At 27.0% G+C, this 5,947-nt stretch overlaps 1 protein-coding gene across 1 annotated transcript in view; it reads right to left on the bottom strand.

Annotated features, from left to right (window-relative positions):
• The window catches only part of LOC107436865 (glycoprotein 3-alpha-L-fucosyltransferase A-like), an 11,388-nt gene extending 6,200 nt beyond the window's left edge, over positions 1-5,188 (bottom strand). Inside the window, exon 1 of the mRNA XM_016048690.3 lies at positions 5,052-5,188. The gene's annotated coding sequence lies outside the window, so the exon portion shown is untranslated. The remainder of the gene's footprint in view (positions 1-5,051) is intronic.
• Positions 5,189-5,947: the final 759 nt, after the last annotated feature.

The following is a 5,947-nucleotide window of genomic DNA, read 5'->3' as shown; positions in this document are numbered from 1 at the left end:
TTTTGAATCTGTTATTATCTCTGCAACACCTTGTTTCATTGAAAAAATTATAAGGTGAGTGTTTGTATTTAATTGTTTGAAGTGGAATTAATTGCATGTAGTAGTCTTATTTTTCTCACTGTGAAAAAGAAAATTCAAAATATAGTTATTGAAGTTACGTTTTGTTTCTTTTTAAGCATCATAGCATAATAAAGTACTGAGATAAGGGGGTGTTCATTCACTGGATCTCTAAACGATGAAAAACCAGTGAAGGAACAAGTGTTCCTTTACTGGGTTTTTTTTCTAAGTTAATGAAAATAAAATATAAACTTTAATTTTCTTGTACCTTTAGTGATATTCCGCAACAAAAGTTTGTTAAAAATACGAAAAACAACTTCTAACCAGTGAGGGAACAGGCATGCTCCCTTACTGGGCATAGATTTCCCAGTGAATGAACAGTATGTGTTAATATGTTGACACTTTAATTTTCAATTCATGATTACAAAAAAAAAGTTAACGTTTTCCAAGTATTTTAATGTTATAATTTCAAGAATATCCAACAAAATTCACAAAGAGCATTAAAAAATAACCAAAATTAAGTGTTCCTTTACTGGGTGTTCATTGACTGGTAAGAGCTGTTCCTTCACTTGGTATTCTTACTACTTGTTATTTGAACCTCCAGAACTTTAAAACAATATTATGTAAGTTCCCTACAATTTTTTTACATAATTTGCAATTAGTAATAAACATGTTGACACTGTCATTTAACTAAAATTACGAATTTTTAAATTAATATGATTTTTTAAAAGGCAAGCGAAGCTTAAATGTTCCTTCACTGGTTAGTTTACCATATTATTACAATTTAAAAAAATAACATAAAGTATTTTTTTGTTCGGATTACCCTAACTATTCTGTAGATTAGCCAGGTATTAACTATTAACTTATTAACTGTGTTCGAGCTTTAGCCGTTACACGTTCATATTATAAAAAATTTTAGAAATGTTATTTTAAAGGAAAAGCATACCTAGCGATGTTTCAATAAATTAAGGTAAGTCTGATTTCAATGAACCAATTAGGCGCTAATTTCCATAGAGCAAACCATTAAAATAAATACTACTCTTTTTTAAAAAAATTAAGTAAAAAAGAAATAGTAAACTGAAAATAAATTAATTTTTTTTTTGCAATGACAATTGAGGGCTCTTATAGTGTGGTGCCCTGGGAAAGTGCCCATTTTCCTTATGCCATAATCAGACCCTGGGGAATAGATGTACTGAATTTAAATATATATAAACACCGAAATAAACGTTGAAAGAATATCTATGTTTGAAAAGTGTCTTTAAAAACTTTGTTTTTTAATTTAGATGCTTCCTATGACGATTGTAATGACGCATCAAACGTCGATTATCTCCGTCGATAATATTTACGCGACCCCCTGTTATATATAACGTGTTTAAACTTATATATTTCTACAAAAAAAAAAAAAAAAACTAAAAATGCCATTTAAAAAAAAATCTATAGATTTTAGGAGCAAAACTAATTTCAGATTTGAAATCCTCACACTCAAATTAAGCAAGATCAAGTATTTGCATAAACGCAACAAAACATTTGTTCCACAAAAATATGTTAAAATAATTTAAAAAAATAGCAAAACCTGTGAATAACTGATTTCTACACTTTAACGGTAACATATTCATTATATTCTGATACAATCCCATAGCTTATAGGGTTGAATGTTTTAGTCATAGTAATCCTTTGAGCGTAAGCTACGCAGTTCTAATCTCTCTTTTTCTTTAATAATATTCATACGATACATTACAATAATATATTTTAGAACATTTTTTTTAGAACATTTTTAGAAGATAAAGCTTAATAGAATTCTTTCTTAAGAAATTTACTTAAAAAAGAAATTGTAATAACTAAGTTATTCCTTATTTAATAATACTTTGAATATGAATTCAAATTTAACTTTTAAATTAAACTTTCATGAGAAAAGAATTGTGTGATATGAATTTCAAATGAGCTATGGAAAATTTTGGCATACTTTTATGAAATTCATTTATAAATAAAATTTTATAAAATAGGTTGAATGATTTTTCTTAGTTAGTTACGTAGTTATGGCCTTATTGAAAAATTTTACATTATAACTAAAAATCAAATAAATCTTATGCTTTTGAATAGAAATATCTGGAACATTGTCAATTTTTTCCTTACTTATGCATAATTCTTAGAATAAAAACGGACTTTTCCTAAGAAGACGAGCAGATAAAGAATGTAATTTTAAAAGTTTTGTCATGTTTTAACCATTTATTTGATTTTTCTCTTTACGTTAAAAAAAGCAAGAACTGCCGCAGGTGTTCAAGTTGCTAAACTTTTTGTTGCATTTTGTTTTTGATGGTGCAAAAACTAAAAAACTTTGAACCCTGAAATGCCGAAGGTATGCAGAAAATTTTTCAGAAGGTATGATAGAATAAAAGGAGAAATTATTTTTTCTTTTAATAGTTTAAGAATAATAAGCTATTAAATTTTTGGTGACTAATACCGTGTGAGACACTCTGTAGTCCATTGAAATGCAATTACAGAGTTGAAAGTAGATGTGCTGAAAAGGTCATTTTTGTTTACGAAGTTAACGCAATTTTTTTTTATTTTTAGTAATTCTAATTTATTGCAGTTTTAAGGGTTTTTTTGCTCTCTTTTCAACTCAAGGAGAATTTTTTTTCCAACTCTTCTATTTTTGTTACATTTTATTCAGTGGCGCATAAATTATAAGGCTTAGACAATTTAAATTACATTGGGGTGTAAAAAATGTACAGCGAGTACTTTAAAAAGTTAAGTTTCGATTTATTAGATTGTTAACTGTTTAACTTCTAGTAAAAGAAACCATTCAGACAGTTATTCTAAGAAAGTTTTATTTTAGAGAATAGCAATGAAGTGAATAATTATAATAGAATTCGTAATACTAATTATTATAATGATAGAATTAATAATAATGACAGTATTAACAATTATAGAAATAATAATAAATAATAATGATAAATAATAATAGTATAATTTCTCATACCTGTCGAAAAATGTAATGAATTAATTTATTTATTAAAATTTTTTTTGAAAATTTTAAATTAAAAAAAGATAGATATTTTATTTAACCTGAGAATAAAAAAATAGATTTTCCAAATTCATAGGAAAAAATGCAAATTTCTTGAAAAACCTCCTTTAAAAAAAAAAAAAAAATGCAAATATTTAATAACTTCTTTCTTAAATAGAGTCAATTTTTTTAGTCAATTCACTATTTCATAAATTATTTCGTAAATTCCCTTTAAAACTCCTTAGAGAATATTTTTTTATTTTTAATAAAAAGTTTCTTTTTGAAGTTCTGTTATTTCGTTTAAAACATTTAACAATTTTTATATTTTATTTGAAAAATATTAGCTGGTATTTAACATAATGTCTGACAATGTTAGTCGCTTTTCACTGAATTCTAGAGACATAATTTTTTTTTACAAATAAGTACGTGCAGTGTGCAAGAAAAAAAATAGACAGACCACTCTTAATAGCTTTCGATCTATTGATCGGATCTTTACGTTCTAGGACTCAATCTTAACGGTTCAAAGGGGTGACCTCAAATATGCTAGTTAATTAGTGCTGACGATATTTTAAGTCACAAAATCAGACAAAAAAACGTACTTTCTCTGATTAAGCCGTTTTTCGACGAATTCATATTTCTGACTCCCAAAATATAGGGGGTAGCAGCAATCCGGGAAACGTGGTTCCAAAATTTTGGCCAAAAGAGCGGTCTAAAGTCTGGACCCATTAATATTAATTTCACTTTCTGCGTATTTCGCCATATCTCGAAAAAGTTTTAAGCGAATGAAATTTTTTTTTGTGTGCATACAATGAATTTTATAATTATAAAATTCATTAAGGCAAAGATAAATCCATGCAAAAAACAACCTTTAGTAAGTATTTACTACTTTTTATTAGTTTATTTGATAATAGTCGAAAATATTTTGAATTGTAAGACATGTAATTTCTTAAAAATTTTTTATGAATGTATTTGTACACGAAAAAATAAAAAATTTGAGCAAAATCTGTTCCTGACAAATTGAATTTTAAAAATGCGACTTTTTCGAAATTCGATTTCTCAAAAATTATCCAACCAATTTTTTTCATATTTTTTATTTTGCCATTTAGAATTGTGTTCTTTAAAATGATGTGAAAATTTTAAAACTTTATAATTCAAAAGCTTTTCGACTATTTTATTAAATAAAATAATAAATATGTATTAAAAGCTATATATTGCATAGAATTGACTCTGGGTGAACGAATTTTATAAATGTGTGCCAAAAGTTTTCAATTCGTTTAAAAATTCCTCGAGATATGGCTAAATACGCAAATAGTAAGATTAATATTAAAGAGTCCAAACTCTGGATCACTATCCTGACCGAACTATTGGGACCATTTTTCCCAGATTGCGACAGAGTTAAAAATCCGAATTCGTCGAAAAAAATAAAAAGCTATGTTTATTCAGAGAAAGTACGTTTTTGCGTCTGATTTTGCAGCTTAAAATATCGTCTGCATTAATTATTTAGCATATTTGAGGTCACCCCCTCAAACCGTTAAGAATGAGTCCTAGAGCGTGAAGATCCTATCATTAGATCAAAAATTATTAAGGGTGGTCCGTTTTTTATTTTGCGAAACTGTACAATAAATAAATAAGTTGCTTATTCCTGGTTAGGGAAATAGGTTATTTTGTAAAATAATTTTATCTGATTTTATTCCACGACTAAACATAAAAGTCTATTTTAAGGACATAGTTTCATAAAATAATATTAATTTTCGATTTCTCATGTCACAGTTAAGAAATTTTAAATGTTTAGAAAAAAACAATATTTTTGATACTTTGAGAAATGCAGGCGATAAAATTTAACCTTTTAAATTTTCTTCATAATCTGTCAAACATATTTAAATCACGTTCTTCAGATGTCAAGAAAAATAAAACTTTCTACTAATTTAAATGCGTGCGTCAAATGCTTTTAGAGATTATGTCTAAGAATAAAAATATTTCAAGCACTTACCTCCAGAACAAACTTTAACTTCAGGTTATATTTCAATTTATGATTATTGTAAACTATCGTTTGCTCCGTTTCGTGCACAATTCCGACGAAGTGAGATAAAAGCGGAGAGGGATACCCGCAGTGGTGCGGAAAACTTGAGCAGGATGTATCAGTTTGATGTTTTTTCACAGTCGGAAATGCTTTATGAAAAGAGAAAGCTGTATAATTCCTTATGGATTGTAAAAGCTTTCTAAACGCCCGGTCTTTTAACAAAAATAGGAAGAATTTTTAGTCACGGATGGTCATTTCGTTTTTGAACTGTTAGTGACCGGCGATCGGGATCATTATTTTTGATAAGAAATTTAATGCTATTTACGTGATTCTATTATTGGGTATTCTTTTGCTTTATTAAGTTGCGAACTTGAATATATCATAAAAATTCTATGTGAAACAATCGTTTGAGAAAGACCAGATTATTATGAGTTTTTGTATAGCTTGTTGGATGCAGAAGTAGGATCAATAAACTTAGTGTTCTTTTAAATATCATGTTTGCTCTATTTTGTGGTGGAGAGCGAAAAGTAAATGAACTAATAATGCTTTATGATAATAATAATTATTATTATTGATTCAGTCAAGCCTTGATAATACGAACCAGAAGTGAGAGACTAAAAATTTTGTGTCATCAAAAATCGAATATTTTAATTGAAATTTTTTTAACATTTGTTTCATATTTACTGTACCGACATTTTAAATATTGTATAACAAGTATTAATTTTTAAAAAAATACTATTTTACTGCATATGTTACCTTTAGTTCTTAATCATAAATAAGATGTTTGATAGTTGTATCAACAATGAGATTATATTACTAAACTACCTACATTACATTCAACTTTTTATAATCAGTTTTAATTAATC

Source organism: Parasteatoda tepidariorum, chromosome 2 (genome assembly GCF_043381705.1).
Source record: "Parasteatoda tepidariorum isolate YZ-2023 chromosome 2, CAS_Ptep_4.0, whole genome shotgun sequence".
Lineage (NCBI taxonomy): Eukaryota > Metazoa > Arthropoda > Arachnida > Araneae > Theridiidae > Parasteatoda > Parasteatoda tepidariorum.
The sequence above is the reverse complement of the archived record's forward strand: the minus strand, read 5'-3'. Positions and strand labels throughout refer to the sequence as shown.